The sequence below is a fragment of the Tasmannia lanceolata genome, unplaced genomic scaffold, assembly GCF_043159265.1.
Source record: "Tasmannia lanceolata isolate RefF3 unplaced genomic scaffold, GAP_Taslan_0.1 ptg000005l, whole genome shotgun sequence".
Classification (NCBI taxonomy): domain Eukaryota; kingdom Viridiplantae; phylum Streptophyta; class Magnoliopsida; order Canellales; family Winteraceae; genus Tasmannia; species Tasmannia lanceolata.
In genome coordinates this window covers 10,648,148-10,673,991 of record NW_027518682.1, presented here as the reverse complement: position 1 = coordinate 10,673,991, position 25,844 = coordinate 10,648,148, and the positions used below count along the sequence as shown (strand labels likewise).

Genomic DNA, 25,844 nt, shown 5'->3' with positions numbered 1-25,844 from the left:
ACTGGATTTTGTGACGTCAAGTACATTTGCTCCCCTTTAGTCATTGATACACTGGGGCCGGGTGTCCCTGGTGATCAAAAGGGGTGTAAATATCACTTCCCTATTTTATTCGATACCAAATTTTGGCTGAAATTTTGATAATTTCAGTTGAATTTCGGTAAAATATTAAATTAATTTAAAAAAAACTGTGTTTTGGGTGAAATTTTGGAAAAAACGAAATTTCGACCGAAATTCTGAAATTTCGGACGAAATAAAATACTATTTCAGATAAGTGACGTTTCGGTGTCGGTCCCGACCAAAACCTGAAATAAGTGCCTTTCAAGTGTATAATTTGCTATAAGTACGTACATATGACCAGCTTATGCCCGGAGAGATTAGATTGGTTGAGAAGGAAAACAATAAGGTAAAACTAGACAATGTGTGACCCAAGGATAGCTATAATGTTCTGAAGTTTTTTGTAATGTTTTTACATTTATTCAACTCTTTGTGCAATTTCACAATGTTCCTCATCAACAATTTAGGTTGGAGCGTAGTTGGCGTTGGATCGAAAGGGTCTACTGCTGGATAGATACCCCTTGATATTATGGTAGTCGCAACTAAATTTAGGCCTATCATTTTGCAGCATATTTTGATGAGGTGAGGCCCATAATTTTACACCTATAGGTAGCATTGGGCGGGCCTCATTATTTTACCCCTAATGTTTTGATACAGTAGGACCCGCCCTCTCTAGCCAAACCTATGCATATGGTAGGGCCTGCCAATTTACACCCCTTACTTAGCCCACCATCTCCACTTAAATCCATGCCTGCGTGGGGCCCACTATTTTACACCATGTTTTGATAGTGTATTTCTTACCAACTCAACTTAAACCGATGCATTAGGTGGGATCACAATCTTACCTCATGTTTTGATGGGGTGGTCCCACGATCTCCACCCAAGCCCATGCATAGGGTGGGGTGCACCATTTTACACTTCATGTTTTGATTTGGTAGGACCTGTTATTTTACACATAATGGTCCCAATTTGCATTTACATTGAGAATAATGGCCGCTGGTGAACAACTTTCACCAATGTCATTTGAAACATAGCCTATAAAATTTTGTATACTGCATAACCTTACCCTAATTAAACATTTCTTGTTTTATTTCTATGAAATAAAGAATAAATATTTGACCGCTTCACTGCTTTTCATGCATCTAATTTACAATGTAAAGCAGTCAAAGCTACATTCAAATGATATTATTCCTCTAAATCAAACTAATAGGAAACTAGCTAGATAAAAAATTTACATGATATAGGAAGGCCTCTAGTGCCACATTTTCTTGCGGGTCCACCTTAATCTAGCATGGTGGCACAATTGGCATTACCTATATCTTTAACTTGAGTGGGGCTCATTGAAGATGGGTCACTAATGGAAAGATTGCTCTAGAGGAGATAAAAGGCTCAACAGAGGGGATCCATGGCCTGTGTTTACAGGTCACTAGAGTAGAGGTTGCTCTAGATCGAGGAGATTAAAAAGTATCAGAAGAGATAACTATGTCGAATGTGGAGTGAGGCACTTTGCTTGAGACTGATAAATAGAAACATAGCAAGGGACCTTCCATCTATTAAACCTTATATTGGATCTCCAATGGCCCAAGTATCATACTAATTAGTCGAACTTATTTCTAATAATACACATTTTTTGTATTAATTATACTTAGTCTTTGTAGGACCAACAAGAAAATGTACTTGGATTTTAAGAATGTTCGGGTGTGCTGATCAGTTGCAAGTAGGCTTGTGAAGGGGCCTGCATGGTTCGAAAGATCGTTTGAATCCGAATACATTCGGGCGAGACATATACTGACATGAGAATTTATATGATGAGTGGCCGTGGAAACACGTGATGTCTAAAAAAGTAGGTACGGCCCATTTCATATGATGATCCAAACTGTTCGTCTGTTTGGGCATAACGTAAATAGGTTGTGCCCCAAAAATCATTTCCATAGGATGATCCTAACCTTTTGATTTGAACTGATCTGAATATGAAATGCCTCAAAAATCATTTATGCTCTGTTTGGATGCTGGTAGATGTTGGGGGGATTTAGAGAAGAAGAAGTCAAAGGGAAATCAAAAGGAAATCAGTCAACGGGGAGATTGTGAGCAAATCTCCTCGATGTTGTTTGGTTGGGGGGTAGGAGATGTGCAGGAGTTTTTTACTGTATTTTTTAAGATTTTTTTGGGGAATGTTATCAGTACTACTGTTTTTTGATGAGGGCACTCCTCACTTTATAAAAAGTACGGTATGGCTAGCACCATAGGATTATCCAAACTGTCCATTAGATGGGCCATAGCCTAAATATGTTATGCCCCAAAATTATTTCCATTGGTTGATTCTAACCCTCCGATCTATAGAGGGTTAGGATCAACCCTCTAACATTCAGATTAGAGGATCATCCTATGGAAATAATTTTTGGAGCATAACCTATTTAGGCTATGGCCCATCTAATGGACAGTTTGGATCATCCTATGGTGTGGACCATACCGTACTTTTAATAAAGTGAGAGTGCCCTCATAAGAAAATACTAGTGTTGATAACATTTTTTTTTTTTTTTTAGGAATTTCCTAGCAAACTTCTCCGATGCCACTTCTCGGCATGTGGTCATCCTTGTGCAAAGATGCGCACATGGGCAAAGGTTGCTAGCAAAAGTAAAAATAAGCAAAAAAAAAGTAATCATTACAAAAAAAAAGAGTAAAATAGGAGAAGTTATAAAGTTTTAAATGAAAAATTACCTAGAAATGGTTATAAAGTTTGAAAATTACAAAACAAATACCAACAAAATGTAAAAAGATATGACAATTACGGAAAAAACTAAAAGCAAAAGTAGAAAGTTATGACAATTACGGTGAAAAAAAAAATTTCCTGAGAAATTCTCCAATTTTTCCTTCGATTTGAAGATATTCGTCCAACGAATTTCGACGGTTCCACATCACCCGACAAGCGCTCTACATAATCGGCGGTCAAAATTCCAATTTATGCTAAATCCCTACTAAACACCCCTCGGTAATTAGGAGAATTACATTCCCTGTTATTTTACTCAAAAAAACGTAACCAAACAGAGAATTATGAAATCTTCTACAGATCGGAGGGATATGCAATGCCATTTTGTTGAATCCCAATTGCACGTGCCCAAATGTTGTCAGATGGGGACCCAGACGGAAGTGCATGGGCCATTGGATTGATTAGGATCCGAAAGAATAGTGATTTGGATGGATCCGATCCGAATTGGGTCACTTCTTGACCGGCCTACATGGAGGAGGGCGGAGGGCCCACTGTGTCATAGCAGGACGTGTGCCTCGTTCTATTGAAATAACGGTCGAACTTCGTTTTTGAAAACCAGAGTTCGAAAAGGCTTCGAAAGGGCAGAGCAAATGCAAGGAGAAGGGAATCAATGGTTTCAAAGCTTGAAGCCCTAGATTCATCGAATCTGTGGTTTTAAAGCTTTGGAACCCTAGATTCATCGAATCCGTGGTTTTAGAGCTTTGGAACCCTAGATTAATTGAATCCCTGGTTTTAAAGCTTTGGAACCCTAGATTCGTCGAATTCGTGGTTTTAAAGCTTGGAACCCCAGATTCATCTACTTTAGGGTGGCGTTCTTCTTTTTTCTTCATATATGATTAGTTTCATGTCTCAGTTCTTATTTCTGATTCTGTTTAGGCTTCGCAGTGTGTAAAGAAGAACAATCCGGAGGAAATTAGGGTTTCTACGGGCGATGCTTCACCTTCTTCGGATGATGATGGTATTAGATTGAAAATTTGCGATTTGGGAGGATTTTACAGACGCCCAAACAGTAAGTAAACCTTTTCTTACCTTAATTTGGAGTATTTTTGTGAGTTCTGTTATATATTAATCCGCATTTGGTAATTTGATTAATGAGTTAAGTGTAGCCAACGACCTTGAGGTTTGTAAAAATAGCAAAAATAAGATAAAATCTCTACCTGCAACCAAAAAAGCAATTGTGAATTCGTATATTTATATTTTAGAATACTTGTGCACTCTTATTGGTAAGAGATAGATAGCTTCTGTATAGGGTTGGGCGGGTCGGGCTTTCCAGAACCCTAATCTATCCGAGAAACTATCAAAGGTGGGATCGGTTCTTATTTTTATGGGGGAAAACCTGAGATTCATAATCCCGACTCTACCAGAGATTGCTTCTAGGACCGGGTTGGGTTTTTCTGCCTGCACTCCACTCATTTTATTTTGAGAATGCACAACATGAATACTGTCCCGTTAAGCGATAGTGCAAGTTAGGATTTAACTAATGGTTTTGGGTTTGGAAATGCTTCTTCTATGAAGAGATCTTTGATGCAAATAAAGGTTTTTGCTTTTGAGTTTGGAGGAATGGTTCGACCCCCCGGGGTTCGTGGGTTATTCTCGTAGAACTTTAAGAGTTTAAAGGGGTAAATCTTGCAATTAAAGTAACCCAAGCCATATCCAAAACAGATTAAAATAGTGAGAAGTGTTTGTCGACAACAAATTTCGCGAATTCGAAGAAATCATGAAATTTGTTGCCTACAAATTTCTGGTACGCCCAGTGGGACGCCTTTCACCTCTCATCTTTCGATCAAATCAACCTTCACCTACTCTCAACAACACTCAAATGGCCAGAAAGAATGGAGACGTTTCTACACCAGCTACTACCGCTGGGGCAGGAAGATTAACGCGCTCAGCCTGTCTCCTCCACTAACGCTCTTGTTGGACCCATAATGCGCGCTAAGTCGACGATGGGACCAAGGTTGCTAGAGCTGGAATCGAAAGCGGGAATCGAAACGGAAATCGAAAGCGGGAATCGAAGGCTCCCAGGGAAGAATCCTGCTCAAGGTTGCCAGAGCGGGAATCGAAAGCGGGAATCGAAACGAGAATTGAAAGCGGGAATCGAAGGCTCCCAGGGAAGAATCCTGCTTCCTTGGGTGGGACTCTCCCAACTCATGGAGCCACTCATGGAGCCAGTCGACTACGTAAAAGGGCGACCGGCGACGAAAGTTGTCTCTAGTATAAGGACTAAATCCGATCTCTCTGGATCTTCTACAAGTTCGAGGTCAAGCATTAGGTCGAGGACCGGATCTATATCATCGTTCTCCCTGTCTCGAGAAAGCTCTCCCATTTCCATCCGATACGCGATGATTGTTGGCGCCACCACCATAGAGGAGCAAGTCATCCGCATGGCCGAGCAACTCGAACGACTCAACAAGGCGGTCGAGGAGAATGACCTTCAAATCGCCGGACTCATGAACAGGCTCGAGTCGAGCCATCACCAAGAATCAAGCATAGATCCAAAAAATTTCGGCTGAGATCCGAAATTTAGGGTTTCAGTCGTGACCGAAATCGAAATCCGGTGAAATCGAAACCTTACAAAATTTTGATGGAGAAACCTGGCTCTTAATAGCAAGGACCGTCTTGTAGAGCACATGGTTTTAAATTCCGACTGAAATTTGAAATTTCGGGTTTCGGTCGAGACCGAAATCGAAACGTTACAAAATTTCGATCGGGGCCGAAATTAAGGGTTATCACCAAAAAATCTGTTTTGCATTCATTATTAAATATTATTATGAAATTTCAGCCAAAATTACCGAAATTTCGAGGATTTCAGGCGAAATTTTCTAGGCAATAAAATATGCCTTTATATTGTTTCGTGGATTTCGCTCGAAATTTTGGGCGGTGAAGACCAAAATGCTCTCCGAAACCGAAATTTAAAACCTTGGCAGAGCAATCGGCGATTGACATGTGCATACAAGGTATGCATTGGGGTCTTTTTTACATCCTACAGGGAATCAAGCCTCAACAATCTTTTGAAGAGTTTGGCCACTCGGGCTCATGCATGGAGCTCATCATCGCCACTTATGGAGACCTTCGTCCTCTGGATCCTCGCAAAGACAAAGATGAGAAAGAGATAAAAAAAGAAGTAAAATCCTAAAAAAATGAAGGAAGTTATGGGTACTATCACCAGTTTGATCAAGATTGGCAAAAAGAAGGAGAAAGTCAAGCCCACTCCAACTCAAGACAAAGGGAAGGCCAAGATGAGCCTTAAGGAGTTGGAGCAGAAGCAATACCCTTTCCCAGACTCTGAAGTCTCGAGAATGTTCGACGAACTCCTCCAAAACAAATTGATAGAGCTACCGCCATCAAAGCGACCCGAGGAAGCAGGACGGGTCAATGATCGCAAGTATTGTCGCTACCATCGAGTAGTCAGCCACCCGACCGAGAAGTGCTTCATCTTGGAGGAAAAGATAATGGAATTGGCTCGCGATGGGAAGATCGACCTCGCCTTAGATGATGTAGCCCCACCAACATGACAACGGTCGTCTTTGGGTCTTTTGATCCGACCCATCTTCTGACACCAACTCCCGATTTGGAACTACCCCATCGAAGTATAGGAACGTCATCAACTTCGGTGTGAAGACTATTGCACAGGGGGCAAGCTATTCCCCATCCCTCAAGCGAGCAATCTTCCCCAACTGGGGGCATCCACTACCACAACAACAGGTGCCCGTGGATGATGAAGGATGGACCATCGTCACTCTTCGAAGATGTCTGCCTGCCCGATAGCTTGTCATGCCTCATCGACGCCCAAGACAGACTCGAAGGAGAACTCCACCCAACATGAGGCCGAGGAAGAGAAGGGCAACAAGGAAGAATGGGGTGCCTCGAGTGCCACCTGCCGACCCTCAAGAGATCTTCCAGCAGCCTCCACATAGGCCAATTACCTTGTTGGAGTTCATGCCTAAAGAATTCCTTCAAGAATAATGTGCAGCAGCTTACGTTGTCACTTGCTATGTTGTTTTTGACGCGAACGCAACCCTTGACGCTTCTCCAAATGAAGATCCTCAAAGCGACACTCCTCAAAGTGACATTACTTAAAGCCCTGAAAGAGAGGAGCTGCCTCTTGAAGTCAATGAGATGGCCAAACATCTGAATAAAGTTCCGTCTCACCTCAACCTTTCTGATGCCTTGCAAATGCCGAGGGTCACCTTGCTTTAGCTCATGCTTTGGCTAATCCGGAGCAGTACGAAGGAAGGGTTTCTACGAATGAGGAGTCTAAGGCATGTACTTTCTGCTTGGCCACCATCATCTTCACTGACGTGGATCTCCAATTAGGTTCTCGTCCTCACAACAGGCCTCTCTATGTCACTGGATACGTGGGAGAGCATAGAGTCCGACGCATTCTTGTTGATTGTGGCTCAACTCAACTGTTAACATCATGCCTGTGGAGAGATTAGAAGGAATTTGTCTCTCTATCAACGACCTGACTCGTAGCAAATTGGTGATTCAAGGCTTCAACAATGGTTCACAACGAGCACTTGTCATGATTCGCCTAAAGTTCACAATTGGTGAGCTATCCTCGACGGCGTTGTTCCATGTGATCAATGCCAAGATGTCTTACCACCTCCTACTTGATCGACCATGGTTGCACGAAGCCGGAGTAGTACCATCTTCATGGTACCAATGCTTCAAGTATAGTCAAGACGGGATTCTAAAAGAGTTGTTGCGGAGGAGCATCCGTTCACCAAGGCGGAGGTCCACTATGCGGATGCCAAGTTCTACTTGGAGAATGAGACGGTTGCGGAAGCGTTGCCAGCCTCTGTACCCAAGACCAACGAACCAAAAGGTCAGTTGAAGGAGGAAGTGGAACTGGCAACACAATCTCCTTCCTTTTCTCAGCCAACAAAGAAGGAACCTGAGCCATTGATAACTCCAACTTCAGTAGCAGCATCCGCGGCATCCCCCGGTCCCGTCTTCCACTACATCCCACAATCCCAACATAAGGAAGGGCAGGCTCGATTCTTCTTGACTTCTTAAGTTGATCGGGTCCTCTCCAAAGTGGATGTCACCACAATTAAGCAGGAATTCAACCTCCCAGTCACTCAACTCACTGAAACCAATGTTATCCAACAACCTCTACTCGAACTTGCACCAGCCTCCCCACAAGCAGTTGAGGCTTCTACGTAAAAAATGCCAATCAACCAGTCAACCGCTAATCGGAAAGACAAGATGGCATGGATTGATCCCAATCTAGAGAAGTTATTCCAGGCAGTTGGATATGGCAAGGGAGAACCAAAACAGCTTGGGGATCTCCCATCGGATCAAGGGCTTCATTGCCTTACCAAGACACAACTCGATCTTGTAAGAACTGGCGAAAAAATACCCCCCTCCAAGGCCGGTATCGGTAATAGTACTGCAGTTCCCATTCGAGCCTCAAAACGGGATAAGAAGGCGAATGTGTAACATATCACTACGGAGGCTGTTGAAGACTTCCAGGTGGATAGCTCCACCCAAACTCGTGTTTCTGTCTTCGATCGTATTGGAGAACAACCACATCGTACTTTGGCGTTTGATCGTTTGGGTCAACAGAACATCACCACGGCGGCCCATCCCGCTCCGTCCTCCCGTACCGGGTTATGCGATCGTCCATGCCTCCAGAATGGCAAGGAAAGATCAGACTCGCAGAAGACGAAGAGAAGGCGACGCCGACAAAGGACCAGGTCCATCGCTCGAAAAGCCAAGAATGATCCACAGAGCATCATTCCCTTCAAGGATGAATCGCCAAGCTATCTTGGAAGTTTCAACGGATGGCGCTTCGATAGCAAGAAACCACGCCATCGTCCACACAAACCAGCCTTCCATTATTGTGGTCAAGGATGTTGAGGCATCTGAGGATGGAGATGTTGTTGAAGTCCATTATCATACAGTCAAGGAGGCCTCCGACGATGAAGACTCGGAAGGGCTTCAAGATGCTCCGCCCACCTTTGAAGAAGGGGGGCAAGCCACTGTGGACGAGCTCAAACAAGTCGACCTCGGTACTGAAGAAGACCTAAAACCTATCTTCATCAATGCATTACACAGAAGAAGCCGAATAGATGAACCTTCTTCTCGAGTAAAGGGATGTTTTCGCGTTGAGTTACAAGGAGATGCTCGGACTCGATCCAAAGATCGCAGTACACCACTTGGCTGTAAAACATGGCATCTGCCCAATCAAGCAAGCTCAACGCCAATATCGGCCAGAGTTAGTACCACAGATTGATGCTGAAGTAAACAAGCTTGAAGAAGCCGGCTTCATTCGATAAATGAAATGTCCCACGTGGATTGCAAACATGGCCCCAGTGAAGAAGAAGAATGGACAAATCCGGGTTTGCGTTGACTACCGTGACTTGAATCAGGCATGTTCCAAAGATGATTTTCCTCTGCCGATTAAGGAGCTCATGGTGGATGCGACTACAGGGCGCAAGGCTCTCTCCTACATGGATGGCTTCTCTGGTTATAGCCAAATCCGGATGGCACCTAAGGATGAGGAGCGCACTGCTTTTCGCACACCAAAGGGAATCTATTGTTACAAGGTCATGCCCTTTGGACTCAAGAATGCTGGTGCCACATACTAGCAAGCCATGCAGAGGATCTTCGATGACTTTCTTCATAAAATAGTTGAGTGCTACGTCGACGACCTGGTGGTGAAAACAAGAAGAAGAGCGAACCACTTAAGGGACATTCGCTTTGTCTTCGATAAGTTAAGGAGGTACCAGCTAAAGATGAACCCATTGAAGTGTGCATTCAGAGTTACCTCGGGAAAGTTCTTTAGGTTCGGCGTCCGCAATCGGGGTATCGAAATAGATCAAGCAAAGATCGTTGCCATGGAAAATATGCCAGAGCCTCGATCTATCCACGACTTGAAGTGCCTCCTAGGTCGGCTTGCATACATCCGAAGGTTTATCTTCAACCTCATGGGACGGTGCCTTTACCAGGCTGATGAAGAAAGGTGTTCCATTTGAGTGGGACGAAACCTGTGAGAACGCCTTCCGCAGCATCAAGGAATACCTCCTCAAGCCTCCTGTCTTAGCCGCACCAATCCTAGGGAAGCCCTTGATCCTCAATATTGCAGCACAAGACAGATCCCTAGGCGTTCTTCTTGCTCAAACTAATGATGAGGGGAAGGAGAATGCCCTCTACTACCTTAGTCGAACTATGGTGGGAACCGAGTTGAACTACTCTCCAATCGAGAAGATGTGCCTTGCTCTCATCTTCACGACAAACAAGCTTCGGCATTACATGTTGGCGCACACAGTCCCCCTAATCTTGAGAGCTGATCCCTTGAAGTACATCATGTCAAGACCAGTACTGTCAGGAGACTGGCTAAATGGGCGTTACTTCTCTTGGAGTTTGACATCATTTATGTCCCACAAAAGGCCGTTAAAGGGCAAGCACTGGCGGACTTCTTAGCCGATCACCTGATTCCAGCTGATTGGGAGTTACATGAGAATCTCCCGGATGAAGAAGTCTTCGTTGTGAACCTTCTGGCGTCATGGAAAGTCTTCTTTGACGGGGCTGCTCGAAGAGACGGTACAGGTGTTGGGGTTGTCTTTTTCACTCCACAAAAGGACATCCTGCCTTTCTCGTTCGTTCTTACTCATAAGTGCTCAAACAATGTTGCCGAATACGAAGCCCTCATCATCGCCTTGGAGATGGGCCTAGAGATGAAGCCTTCCCAACTTAAAGTATATGGGGATTCGAAACTTGTCATCGACCAACTCTTGACGAAGTACGATGTGCGTAAGCCACACCTCGTGCCTTACCATTGTCGTGCTACACAACTCATGGGACAGTATGACGACATCACGATTGAGCACATTCTAAGACATGAGAACAAACAAGTTGACGCTCTCACTAACTTGGCTGCCATGATAGCCTTATCTCCAGACGAGACGAAGATGGTTCACGTATGTCAAAGATGGGCAGTGTCGACGCCTCCTCCCCCCATCGAGTCTAAGGAACAAATAGAGAGTGTCTTTGTCTTCAACACTGAAATTGAAGATTGGAAACAATCCCTCATCGACTTCTTAGAGCACGAAAAGCTCCTAGAGGACCCCAAGCACAAGACAGAAATCCGTTGTCATGCTCCTCGTTTCTTCTATCACAAGGACCGGCTCTACCGACGCTCTTTCAAAAGAACCTTCTTGACATGTATTGGAGAAGGATAAGTCGATGAAGTCTTGCAACAAGCTCACTCTGGTGTATGTGGAGCTCACCAGTTCCAAAGCTTCATGACCAAGTAAAAAGGATGGGGTACTATTGGCCCACGATGGTGAAAGATGTAATGAAGTTCACTAAGAGATGCAAGCCTTGTTAGTTTCACGGGGACTACATACGACAACCCCCTGAGCTGCTCCATCCTACAGTGGCATCGTGGCCATTCGACAACTGGGGCTTCGACGTGGTTGGTCCATTGCCTAAGTCTTCGAAGCAACATCTTTACATCTTGGCGGCTACTAACTACTTCTCCAAATGGGCTGAAGCCATCCCTCTTAAGGAAGTAAAGGAGACTGTTGTCCAATTCATCAAGAATCACATCATCTTTCGATATGACATCCCTCGCTTTATCACCATTGATAATGGGAAAGCTTTCAAGAGCAGCTTAATGAGCAAGCTCTGTCTTAATTCAGGTTCAAGAAAAGGTACTCCACTATGTACAATGCACCTGCCAACGGCCTGGCGGAGGCATTCAACAAGACCCTCTTCAAGTTGCTTGAGAATGTTGTTTCTAATTCAAAGAGGGATTGGCATGAGCGAATTGATGAAGCACTGTGGGCATATTGCACGCCATGTCGAACTACCACGGAGTTCGCGCCCTACTCTTTGGTGTATGAGGTTGAAGCGGTTCTTCCGTTGGAGCTCCAAATCCCATCTCTACGGATTGCCATCTAAGTGGGTCTCACCGAAGAGGACAATGTTAAATTACGACTTGCTGAACTTGAGGCATTGGACGAGAAAAGGTTGCAAGCACAACAAAGGATTGATTGCTACCAAGCGCAGTTGTCCCAAGCCTTCAACAAGAGACTTCAGCCAAGAACTTTTTAAGAAGGAGAGTTGGTCCTCGCAGTAAGACGACCCATCGTCCTTTCCCGACGCTCTGGCAAGAAGCTCGATCCAAAGAGGGATGGACCACACGTAGTGAATGAAGTCTACAATAGTGGAGCCTACCTCCTCATCACTCCTGAAGGGCTTCTCCTCAGACCCATCAACGGAAAGTACCCCAAAAGATATTATCCCTAGAAGCATGACGCTCCATGTCGAACGAGCCTAATGTCACGGGGCCATTTCGTCCAGCGCTGTTCGCATGGCCTATGGCCCGTGACTTGGTCTATCAATGTAATATGTAATAGTCATGCCAATGCATGTGTTATAGTAGGGACGTAGTCGGTATTAAATCCCGAACTTACCTCGTCTCGTTGCGTCTCGCAAAGTAGTCTTTAAGAGCACCTTTGGTGGGCGCTCCCCGCCAAGTGGGTAGGTTGCTAAAGATCTTTACCCTGAGAACTTTGCTTGGCCATCAAGTGGTGCATTGCTAGTGCATATCCTATCAGGGATTCCATTCTAACCAACAGGTGATCGGGGACCCTTAGGAGTTGTAGTCTCTTTTGGCTTAGTCTTATTGTAACTTGCTTAAAAATCATCAATAAAGATTAGCATTTGCCGACGTGTGTGCCCCATTACTTTGTGCTTACTTGCAAACTCATCATTTCTCCTTTTGCTTGTTTTGTAGGTTTGATCCTCACAATCTTGCTAGGCTTACTTTCTTGTCGTTAGACAACGCAAGTGCCGCACGGACCTCACTCCCAATCCAAAGGTCCGTGACAGTTGGTATCAAAGCCACATTCCTGTTCACAGCAGAAGCAAGCCACCCTTGTGATGGGGAAAACTGGGGGAGGTAGTACCCAGCCACTTCCTGCAGAGTCAAGTCGGGTTCATGTGGAACTTGACCCTGTCGAAGAATCGACAACAGTAACCTCCACCAAGGAGCGACTTACAAGAATCGAAGAAAGGTTAAAAGAGGTAGAGCAACAACAATTCAACTACGCCAAGATGGCTGCAAGTATTGGTGAAGAGACCATAGGCACGATAGAGAGTTTACAAATGCAGGTTGAGAATCTCATTGCCCAAGTGAATCTACTTATGAGGACCCTTGGTAACGGCACAGGGGGCCACCATGATGGAAACGAAAGCAAAGTGCGAGTACCTGAACCCAAATGTTTCACAGGTGCCCGCGATGCGAAGGAACTATAAAATTTCTTGTTCGACATGGAGCAATTCTTTCGGGCAACACGCCTCGATGAAGATGACAAAGTCATTACCGCCGGTATGTACCTCAGCGACGATGCCAAACCGTGGTGGTGAACTCGCTATGAAGATATTAAAGCAGGGCGATGCACTATCAATGGTTGGGAAGAACTAAAGCGAGAACTTAAAGCACAGTTTATGCCCGAGAATGTAGAATTTTTTGCCCGAAAGAACCTAAGGCGCCTCCAACAAACAGGGACAATCAGAGATTATGTGAAGCCGTTTTCAGCTCTTATGCTCTATATAAAGAGCATGTCAGAGGAGTATAAGCTCTTTCAATTCCCAGAAGGACTAAAACCATGGGCACAAACAGAGCTTCAGAGAAGGGGAGTTCAGAATCTTGTGGAAGCAATGACTGCAGCAGAAAAGCTACTAGATCATGTGGCGGATGATGCCCGCCAATAAGAGAAAGGAGACAATTGACAAGCCTCTCAGCTACATGAACAAGCCTTATAACAGCTGCAAGGGGAAGAACCAGGGCCAATGAAACAATAGGAGGCCTTATCCCAGGGAAGGACCAAGAAAGTACAGTGAGGTATCTAGCCCTACTAGACCACCGCCATCTCCATGTTTCATATGCAAAGGAAATCATTTGGTGAAATTTTGCCCAAAGTAACATTCTCTCAATGCTCTCTTAGCCATAACGTCTTCATCCTAGGATCAAAATGAAGGAGAGGAGAACAAGGAAGAAGAGGGTGGAGTAGAACCCAAGATGACTGCTCTAAGCCTGTGTAGCGCTATCATGGGATAAAGCACCAAGAAGTTTCCCTCCAAGGGCTTGATGTACATTGAGGCATGCATCAATGGGAAGGTGACTCGAGCTATGATCGACGCATGTGCCACTCACAACTTTGTCTCTGAGAGGGAGGCAAACGTTTGGAGTTAAAGCTCGAGAAAGATAGCAGCAAGTGGAAGGCGATAAACTCTGCAGCACGTCCCGTCGCTAGTTTGGCGAAGGACGCACCTATCAAGATTGGTGCGTGCTCCGGAACGATCAATCTCATAGTAGTGCCCTTGGATGACTTTCACGTTATATTGGGGATAGAATTCCTAAATCAGGCCAAGGCGGCTCCAATGCCCTACCTCAATTCTTTTTGCATGTTTGGGGAGAAGGCCCCTTGAATGGTTTCTGCTACTAGATAGGAGAAGCAAGGCGTTGAGCACTTATCAACCCTTCAGCTGAAGAAGGGCCTTAAGAGAGGGGAAGTCACTTTCTTGGTAACCTTGAATATGGGAGAGACACTGGTGGGAGAGAGTCTCATCTCTAGCAGCATTCGACATGTCCTGGATGAATATGCGGATGTCATGCTTGAGAAACTGCATAACATATTGCCGCCGAGGAGAGCAGTTGACCACAAGATTGAGTTGGAACCTAGTAGCATACCACCATCCCATGCCCCTTATAGAATGGCTCCTCCCTCAAAAGCACCCTATGGTACCCCTGTGCTATTTCAGAAGAAGCACGACAGTAGTCTTAGGCTGTGCATCGACTACCGAGCCCTCAACAAGCTAACTATTAAAAACAATATACCCATCCCCCTGATTGCTGATTTGTTCGACCAATTGGGTGGAGCAAGGTGGTTTTCTAAGCTAAACCTACGGTCTGGTTATTTCCAAGTGCGGATCACCGAGGGAGACAAGCCTAAAACAACCTGTGTGACAAGATACGACGCCTTCGAATTTTTTGTGCTGCCGTTCGGCCTTACAAATGCCCCTGCAACCTTTTGCACCTTGATGAACGGGTTGTTCCATGGCTTTCTTGACAAGTTTGTGGGAGTGTATCTTGATGACATCGTGGTGTACAACAATACCTTTGAAGAACATGTTGAGCACTTGAAAAAAATCCTTGATGTACTCCGAAGCAACTAACTCTATGTGAAACTGGAGAAGTGTTCTTTTGCTCAAGAACGAATCATGTTCCTCGGTCATGAAGTTGGTGGGGGAGAAATTAGCATGGATAGTGAGAAAGTTCGTGCTATTCAAGACTGACAGGTCTTGAATACTATCGAAGATTCAAGAAACACTATTGAAGATTCATATCAGGATATTCTAGTCGAGCTTTGCCCTTGATAGACCTACTGAAGAAGGACCGCCCTTGGTCATGGTCCGAAAAGTGCAACAAAGCCTTTAAAGACTTAAAGAGTGTTGTAATGGAAGAACCAGTGTTGCAACTGCGAAACCATGCCTTACCCTTTGAGGTCCAGACCGATGCCTCTGATTATGCTATTTGGGGTGTACTCATACAAGACGGGCACCCCATTGCTTACGAAAGCCGCAAACTTAATGATACTGAACGAAGGTACACGGTGCAGGAAAAGGAGATGATAGCTATAGTGCACTGCCTACGGGTCTGGAGGCTCTACCTCCTTGGTTCCAAGTTTGTGGTGAAGACAGACAATGTAGCCACAAGTTATTTTCATACCCAAAGAAAACTATCACCAAAACAGGCCCGTTGGTAAGACTTCTTGGCAGAATTCGACATGGTACTTGAGTACAAGCCAGACCGATCTAATCAAGTTGCAGATGCCCTAAGCCGAAAGGCGGAGTTGGCCACGATGAAATTAAAAGAACAAGCCTCCATGTCCCAATTAAAGAGCAATCTGCGTGACCGTATTCGCGAAGGGCTTGAGAAAGACCCCTTTGCCAAAGCCTTAATTCCACTTGTGAAGGAAGGAAAAGCATGATTTTTCTGAATCCAAGAAGGCCTCATTGTCAGAAAGCAAAGCCGATTGTACATCCCGCAGACGGGAGACCTAAGGAAGGAGCTTCTTAGGGAATGCCATGATACACTATGGGCCGGGTACCTCGAGATACACCACACCATTGCCTTGTTGGAACGCAGCTATTACTGCCCAGAATGAGGGACGATGTGGAAGAATACGTCCAAACATGCCTCACATGCCAACAAGATAAGGTGGAAAGAGATAAGCCATTCAGACTCTTGGACCCATTGCCAGTGCCAAAGGGACTTTGGGAGAGTGTTTCCCTGACTTTATTGTTAATCTACCTAAGGTGGGACAGCTTGGCTCCATCCTAGTGGTTGTGGATAGATTCTTCAAGTTTGCAACTTTCATCCCAGTACCCCAGCATTGCATTGCAGATGAAGCAACTAGGCTATTCTTCAGTCATGTTGTGAAGTATTGGGGAGTGCCTCAAAACATTATCAGTGATAGAGACCCAAGTATTGTGAAGTATTGGGGAGTGCCTCAAAACATTATCAGTGATAGAGACCCAAGGTTTACATGCCGCTTATGGACTGGAGTTTTTAAGTTGCTGGGACGAAACTTAACTTCTCTACTAGTCTACACCCTCAAGCCGATGGACAGACAGAAAGATTCAATGCCCTTCTTGAAGAATATATGAGACACTTTGTTTCTGCCAATCAAAGGAATTGGGTCCACTTGCTCGATGTGGCCCAGTTTTGCTACAAATTTGTAAAGGAGTTCTGCATCCAACCAGAGTCCATTCGAGCTGGCTACTGGTCGACAACCTTTTACGCCTCATTCCATCATGGCCGGCTACAGGGTGCAGTCCCCCTGCCTATCATATGACCAAAGAGAGGATCACAAATGCAGATATCGCCAGAGCTTACTTGGAGAAAGCATCTAGAAGGATGAAGAAGTGGACAGATCAAAATAGAAGGCCAGAGAACTTCAAAGTTGGAGACTTAGTGTTGCTCAAGCTCAACCCAAGCCAACTCAAATTCACCCGCAAAGTACACAAAGGCTTTGTTCGCAAATATGAGGGCCCCCTTCCTATCCTTGAACGAGTCGGAAAAGTCTCCTTCCGGGTCCAACTTCCTTCCTGGTTGAAGATCCATCCTGTCTTCCATGCAAGTTGCTTGAAGCCATATCTAGCCGATAACGAAGATAGCAACAGGAACACATCAGCTTGCGAGGAACCGCATGCAACTTCCTTCACACGTGAAGTTGAGGGTATCATGGCTGAACGCATCGTGCCGTGGGGGAGTTCTCGAAAGCCAACAACGGAGTACCTCGTGAAGTGGAAAGGTTTACCAGAATCAGAAACCAACTGGGAATCCAAGAAAAAGCTCCTCCTAACAGAAGATCAAGCACGCGCTTACATGGATGTAATGTCGAAGAGGGCGTCAACGTAATAGGGTGAGGAGTGTCACGGGGCCATTTCGCTCAGCGCTGTTCGCATGGCCTATGGCCCATGACTTGGTCTATCAATGTAATATGTAATAGTTATGCCAATGTATATGTTGTACTAGGGACGTAGTCGGTATTAAATCCCGAACTTACCTCGTCTCGTTACGTCTTGCAAAGTAGTCTCTAAGAGCACCTTTGGTGGGCACTCCCTGCCAAGTGGGTAGGTTGCTAAAGATCTTTACCATGAGAACTTTGCTTGGCCATCGAGTGGTGCATTGCTAGAGCATATCCTAGCAGGGATTGTATTCTAGCCAACACGTGATCGGGGACCCTTATGAGTTGTAGTATCTTTTGGCTTAGTCCTATTGTAACTTGCTCAAGAATCATCAATAAAGATTAGCATTTGCCGACATGTGTGCCCCATTACTTTGTGCTTGCTTTCAAACTCAGCATTTCCCCTTCTGCTTGTTTTGTAGGTTTGATCCTCACAACCTTGCTAGGCTTACTTGCTTGTCGTCAGACGACGCAAGTGTCGCACGGTCCTCTCTCCCAATCCAAAGGTCAGTGACACTAAACTGCACGACGCTCCAAGTCGCACTAGCCTAAATTGCACGACGCTCCATGTCGCACCAGCCTAAACTGTATGATGCTCCTGGCTCACATGAGCCTAAACTGTGAACGACATAAATAAATGAATACATTATTCATTGTACTACTCCTGGCCCGCATGAGTATAAACTGTGAACGGCCAAACATTAAAAAAAATCTCGCATTTGTTCATGATTTTTATCAAAATTATGAAGCAAAACGAAACTAATGATGTCATTAAAAAAATGTTTGTATATTGGTGTCATGATGAATGGGGAAATAAGGAAGTGATGGGAACACAAATTAATGTCCTATCTATGCCTAACTTCTCCAATCACTGATCCTAAGCCACGTCTGTCTTCAATTAATTCTTCTCTTAGTCGATTGCAAGACTCAACCTCCATCGGGTCAACCAATGGTATCGACTCAATCTCAAGTCGTCGCTCCTTTGAAAGGGAAAGCTTCCTTGTTGCTTCTTCCATCATCTCTTTAATCTCATGAAGTCTCATAACAACCTCTGCCTTCTCTTTTTGGACCTTCGCGATCTCAGCGTTTAGACGTTCCTCCTCCTTGAACAAATTTACCTCTGTCTTCTTGTCGTCATCTACTCGCACGCTAAGAGTAGTAATGGCACATTCACACACTAAAATCTCAGCGGAAACAGATCACAATTGCATATGTTTCTCCTCAGGCGATAAAATCTGCATAAGAACCTCGCTCCTTTTGAGATAATCGTCTATGTGCCTCAACTAGTTAACCATAGCATCGGTGAAAGGGGTCGGGTCAAGATGAAATACTTGCTGGAAGCAAGAACGTATGTCCGGAAACTCCTTCTCATATTACTCGCGCATCTTCGAAAGGCTAAGACCAAGCATTCGATCAATCACTTGTGAAGTATACTCCCCCGCAACAACTCTCAGTAAGTCATTTGCAATTGAGCGGCTAGAGGCGGGACAGTATGATCTAGTAAATATAGAGACATCGAGACCACTCGGACGACTCGCCTCTCTGCCATGTCCGGTACTCTGTCTCGTTGGTGGTGATAGACGTAGTGGAGCTGGTGGCAACAATGTCTATATAGTCTCTATAGCTGTCTGATTGTTTACACCATCTTCATCAACCCGTTCCTGCCCGACGACGTCTTGAGGATGTCCACCTATGGCCTCTACATGAGTCATTACATTTTCTACCCCAACCGGAAGAAGTGGTGAAGTTGAAATGTAACCTGAATCCATGTCATCTGCTAGGTCATTCAAGTCTATAGCATCGCCAACTCGCATGTCTGCTGGAAATAGTTCCATGTGTGTAGCGTCTGGGATAGAGGGAAAATCTAAAAAGAAAGAAAGGAGGGGAGACATATAAAGATCATGATATACGTCATTACAAGCTCAATGATAGAATGAATAAAAAAATGAAAAAGAGAAAAAAGAAATACTTACTCTTATTCCTAGTAGTGGGGGGACATGTCAACATCACCATGGTCAAGGCCAGCCGTTGAGGATCCAGCTCCCTCTGCGATCAGTAGTTGCTGGTTCTGTGCGTGTACTGGCATCTCTAGTGGATTCGCAATCTGAGCTAGTCCTCGCTCAAACTCCATTGCTTGTTGATGAAACCTTTCGATTACCGAACCAATCTCTTCCTCTTCTAATACAGGGGGCATTCTAACTTGTTCAATTAGGGCTGTACGAGATTTCACTCGGTTTGACCGCTCAGAAACACCATTCGGATGAATGCCTCCAAGTTTAAGCTTCAAAGGCCTCCAATCTAACCCCCTCTCCTAAGGGTTTGGATGGCCTCTTTGTGTTCACATGTTGTGGTACCTCAGTAGTTGAGGTTCTCTTACGATAATCAAGGGGTTCCTTTTGAGCCTTGTCGGTGTCATACAGATAACCTTCCCTCTCACTACTCTCAAGATCAGAGATGGAAACAGACATCAAGCTAGGAAGGACATCTCTTCGCCACGAGATGCTGTAAGTTTCATCTCGCTCACTACCGATGGCTTTGTTAAATTTAAGCGAGTGGAAGGATGCTCCTGTCTTTATCCTTGTAAGTGCCAAGAGAGTTCCCGGTATCCTTTGGTGAAACCCATGTTGGCGAGTAAACCTATGTGGACTATACATCTCTGCAATACAGATGTTCCCATGACGGAACATCACTACCCCGGGTCGACAGCTGATCATGAATTCTTGTGAAGTCAGAGCTTGCCCTTTGTTATCAACTACAGGTGAAGCGCTTGACCGGTAATGCTGGAACATCCTCGGCTGCCATGAAAACTGATCAGACCCCGCTGCGAAGGATTGTCTGAGGTAGCTTGGACGACTCCTCAAACCACATATAGCTTGCTAAGGGTCAATGTGTGCCTTGAATCAATGGAACAACTTCTTTCTCGACCGATGCAAACACCCCACCTAAAAAATGCACTGCCGCCCATGTAAACAGATAGTGAAGAGGACAATAGACTGATGACGCTCTCAACTCTCCATTCGATTGAAGGCCATAATAAGTACTTGTCAGGCCCCGATAGAGACTCGCCATTATTTGTGGCGCAAGGTTGGGCGCCCCGCGCCATTCGAACGACTGCCTTAAAAGTTCCTGGTTGAATGACATCTCCACATTCCTTGTAGGAAGGATAAAACGACATAAGAGAAGTACCAGGAATGCAACAGCCATTGCCTCTCATTCCACTTCCTTATCTTCCTTAAAACCGAGTTGTGCGAACGGATCGCCTTTGAAAGTGCGTGTTGTCGGCTTCTTGGGTGGATACTTTATCGGTCTGGGTACCCATTTCTTCGTTGGTTGACCATTCAGAAAATCACAACACTTCGCATCCCATTATTCCTTGAAGTTCCGAGAATTCAGATATTATAGTGTTTCCGTGTACCAAAAATCAAACCATTGCCCAGGAGTGACTCGATCACTTTTGTTGAAATAAGCGATAATGCAGTACGCTTTGAACAAAAACTGCCAAGATAATGGAGGTCCCTCGACCCCGTTTACGCCCATTAGCTCACGGAATGATGGGATAGTCTCCTCATAGTACTCCCCAATAATTGATAGACCGGTGATTTTCTTCGTCTCCCACAAGGATATTCCGACTTCACCTCGACTTGTGACGAAAGTGCTAGTTTCAGGACACTACACCTCACAAAGGGCTCGATATACATGGTTTGGAAAACAACTCATATCTGGCGGCATTGATCACGTGTACTACCCCCTTGATGACTTTCTTGCTCGCGACAAGCTTCACATGTTCGTCTAAGGCCCAATCCCAAAACCTGCTAAAAAATTGGACTTGCCCACAAGGATTAAGACCCAATCCCCCATTGGTCAGCTTCTCTCTGAGCTTCTCAACGATCAACGAAGTAGAGCGATTTGGAGCTGTTGAATGGTGATGGGGGTGACATAGTGAAGGGGGACTAGCGTTTGTGGTTACGTCTTCTGTCACATATCCTCAGCCTGCGGATATTCACTCACAATTGCTACGTCAAAACTTGAGTTTCGCTCTATCTCGATCGTCCCTGCAATAGGCTCGAGCACATCAAATCTTAACGCTCGTGCCTTGCCCTCGTTGTTGTGTTTTACACTAACCTCGAGAATGTGTAAGTCCTGAATGCGACAGATCTCGTAGCAAAAGGGTTGGATCCATCCTTCTTGACTCATGATGGGGACAACTTGGCTACTCGAACTGGGTGTAGCACGATCTGAAGATGCATTGTCAGGAGATTCACCAGAGACGGCCGATTGCACCTGAAACAAGAATAAAGCTTTCTTTAGTACTCATTCATATGTATATAAGTTAAAAAAGAGAGAAGAAAAAGAAAGAAAGAAAGAAAATCAGGACTCCTCCATGGGCAGACCACGGCATACCCCCTTGGGCAGTCCACGACATACTCTGTGGGTAGTCCACAACCCCCGTGGACAGGCCACGTCTTACTCTGTGGGCAGTCCACGACCCCCTTGGACAGTCCACGATTGGCCCCGTGGGCGATTCACAACATGCTCGGCATACCACGACCCTGTGGCCACTCCACGCCCTCCGTGGGCGGTCCACGCTCTCCTATGTTGGCAATTCGTGGATCCTATGGCCACTCCACGCCCTCCTCCTGGTCACTCCACACCCTCTGTGGGCAATGCACACTCTCTCGTGTGGGCAATCCGCTACACCTGTGGACCTTCCATGCAAAAATGTGAAACATGGGCCCTCCACGTGAGAAGAAAAAAAGGGAAATGTGTAAATTCAGGGCTTACTCATCTAGGGCTTACTCATTCCCGAGGTTCGTGTAAATCACAGCAGCGAGGGCAAGGAGCGTTAAGATTTGATGTGCTCGAACCTACTGCGGGGAGGGTCGAGATAGAGCAAGTCTCAAGTTTTGACGTAGCAATTGTGAGTGAATATCCGCGGGTTGAGGATACGCGAGTAGAAGACGTAACCACAAATGCTCGTCCCCCTTCACTATGTCACCCACCTCACCATTCGACGGCTCCAAATCGCCCTACTCCGTTGATCGTCGAGAAGCTCAGAGAGAAGCTGACTAGGTGGGGATCAGGTCTTAATCCTCATGGGCAAGTCCAATTTTTTAGCAGGTTTTGGGATTGGGCCTTAGAAGAACCACGTGAAGCTTGTCGCGAGCAAGAAAGTCGCCAAGGGGTTAGTACACATGATCAATGCTGCCATATGTAAGTATTGCTTTCCAAACCATGTATATCAAGCCCTTTGTGAGGTGTGGTGTCCTAAAACCAACACTTTCGTCACAAGTCGAGGTGAAGTCGGAATACCCTTGTGGGAGATGAAGGAAATCACTAGTCTATCCATCATTGAGGAGTACTATGAGGAGGTCATCCCATCATTCAGTGAGCTAATGGGCGTAGATGGGGTCGAGGGACTTCCATTATCTTACCAGTATTTGTTCAAAGCGTACTGCACTATCGCTTATTTAAACAAAAGTGATCGAGTCACTCATGGGCAATGGTTCGATTTTTGGTACACGGAAACACTACGATATCTGAATCCTCAGAACTTCAAGGAATATAGGGCTGTGAAGCGTTGTGATTTTGTGAATGGTCAATCGACGAAGAAACGGGTACCCAGACCGATAAAATATCCACCGAAGAAGCCGACAACGTGTACTTTCAAAGGCGATCTGATCGCACAACTCGGTTTTAAGGAAGATAAAGAAGTGAAAGGAGAGGCAATGACTGCTGCATTCCTGATATTTCTCTTATGTTGCTTTATCTTTCCTACAATAAGCGTGGAGACGTCATTCGACCAGAAAGTTTTAAGGCAGTCATTCGAATGGCGTGGGGCGCTACATACATCCTTGTGCCACCGATAATGACGAGCCTCTATCTGGGCCTGACAAGTACTTATTATGGCCTTCAATCGAATGGAGAGTTGGGAGCTTCATTAGTCTACTATCCTCTCCACTGTCTGTTTACTTGGGCAGCAATGCGTTTTTTAGGTGGGGGTGTTTGCATCGGTCGACAAGGAAGTTGTTCCATTGATCCAAAGCACACATGGACCCCTTAACAAGCTACATGTGGTTTGAGTAGTCATCCAAGCTACCTCGGACAATCCCTCGTAGCATGAGGTCTGATCAGTTTTCATGGCAGCTGAAGGTGTTTTAGCATTACTGGTCAAGCGCTTCACCTTTAGTTGATAACAAAGGGCAAGCTCTGACTTCACAAGAATTCATGATCAGCTGTCGACCTGGGATAGTGATGTTCCGTCATGGGAACATCTGTATTGCGGAGATGTATAGCCCACATAGGTTTGCTCGCCAGCATGGGCTTCACCAGAGGATACTAGGAACTCCCTTGGCACTTATTGGGAGGATTGATGCGGCTAGCTTGTACAGCTTATGGCTCTCTCTTACAAGGATAGAGATGGGCACAGCCTTCCACTCGCCTAAATTTAACAAAGCCATTGGCAGTGAGCGAGATGAAACTTAAAGCCTCTGGTGGCGAAGAGATGTCCTTCCTAGCTTGATGTCCGTTTCCATCTCTAGTCTTGAGGGTAGTGAGAGGGAAGGTTATCTGTATGACACCGACAAGGCTTAAAAGGAACCCCTTGATTATCACAAGAGAACCTCAACTACTGAGGTACCACAACGTGTGAACACAAAGAGGCCATCCAAACCCTTAGAAGAGGGGGGGATCGGAGGCCTTTGAAGCTTAAACTTGGACGCATTCAACCGAATGGTGTTTCTTAGTGGTCAGACCAAGTGGAGTCTCTTACAGCCCCAACTGAAATAGTTAGAATACCCCCTGTATTAGAAGAGCAAGAGATTGGTTCGGTAATGAAAAGGTCTCATCAACTAGCGATGGAGTTTGAGCGAGGACTCGCTCAGATTGCGAATCCATTAGGGATCCCAGAACACACACATAACCAGCAACTACTGACCATAGAGCGAGCTGGATCCTTAGAGGCTGGCCTTGACCATGGTGATGTTGACATGTCCCCCACTACCAGGAATAAGAGTAAGTATTTGTTTTTCTTTTCTTTTTTTTTCCATTTTTTTGTTCATTCTGTTATTGAGCTTGTAATGGTGTACATCATGATCTTTGTATGTCTCCCTTTCTTTCGTTCTTTTTAGATTTTCCTTCTATCCTAGACGCTAAACACATGGAACCATTTTCAACAGCCGGGCGAGTTGGCGATGCTATAGACTTGGATGACATAGCAGATGACTTGGATTCAGGTTACATTTTAGCTTCAGCTCTTCTACCGATTGGGGTAGAAAATGTAATGGCCCATGTAGAGGCCACTAGTGGACACCCTCAAGTCGTCGTCGGGCAGGATCGGGTTTATGAAGATGGTGTAAACAGTCAGACAACTATGGAGACTACATCCACCATTAGCACCAGCTCAACTATGCTATCACCACCAGCAGGACAGAGTACTGGCCATGGCAGAGAGGCGATTCGTCCATGTGGTCTGGATGTCTCTACATTTACTGGATCATACCATCCCGCCTCTAGCCACTCAATTGCAGATGACTTACTGAGAGTTGCTGCAGGGGAGTATGCTTCACAAGTGATTGATCGAATGCTTGGTCTTGGCCTTTCGAAGATCCGCGAGTAATATGAGGAGCTTCCTGACATACGTTCTTGCTTCTAGCAACTATTTCATCTCAACCCGACCCCTTCCACCGATGCTATGGTTATCTATTTGAGGCGCATAGACGATTATCTCAAAAGGAGGGAGGTTATTATGCAGATTTTATCGCATGAGGAGAAACAGAGGCAATAGCAATCCGTTTCCGCTGAGATTTTAGCATGTGAATGTGCCATTACTACTCTTTGCGTCCGAGCAGATGGCGACAAGAAGACAAAGGTAAATTTGTTCAAGGAGGAGGAACGTCTAAATGCTGAGATCGCGAAGGTCCAAAAAGAGAAGGCAGAGGTCGTTATGAGACTTCAAGAGATCAAAGAGAGGATGGAGGAAGCAACAAGGAAGCTTTCCCTTGCAAAGGAGCAACGACTTGAGATTGAGTCGATACCATTGGCTGACCCGATGGAGGTTGAGTCTTGCAATTAATTGCAGACGTACATGGCTTAGGATCAGTAATTGGAGATGTTAGACATAGATAGGACATCACTTTGTATTCCCGTCACTTTCTTATTTCCCCATTCATCATAACACCATTGTACATACCATTTTTTTAATGGCATCATTAGTTTCTTTTTGCTTCATAATATTGATAAAAATCATGAATAAATGCGAGATTGTTTTTTGAGTGTTTGGCCGTTCACAGTTTATATTCATGCTTACCAGGAGTAGTACAATGAATAAATTATTCATTTATTTATGCCGTTCACAGTTTTGGCTCATGCGGGCCAGGAGCATCATGCAGTTTAGGCTCGTGCGACATGGAGCGTCATGCTTCTAAGGATAGTATCTTTGAGGTACTTTCCATTGATGGGTCCTAGGGGAAGCCCTTCAGGAGTGATGAGGAGGTAGGCTCCACTACTGTAGACTTCCTTCACTACGTGTGGTCCAT

The 25,844-nt window shown here is 45.2% G+C and overlaps 1 long non-coding RNA gene across 1 annotated transcript in view; it reads left to right on the top strand.

Annotated features, from left to right (window-relative positions):
* Positions 1–3,390: 3,390 nt before the first annotated feature.
* Positions 3,391–25,844, top strand: part of LOC143876611 (uncharacterized) — a 37,695-nt gene continuing 15,241 nt past the window's right edge. Inside the window, exons 1-2 of the long non-coding RNA XR_013250430.1 lie at positions 3,391–3,627; positions 3,707–3,830. This is a non-coding gene — a long non-coding RNA (uncharacterized LOC143876611). The remainder of the gene's footprint in view (positions 3,628–3,706; positions 3,831–25,844) is intronic.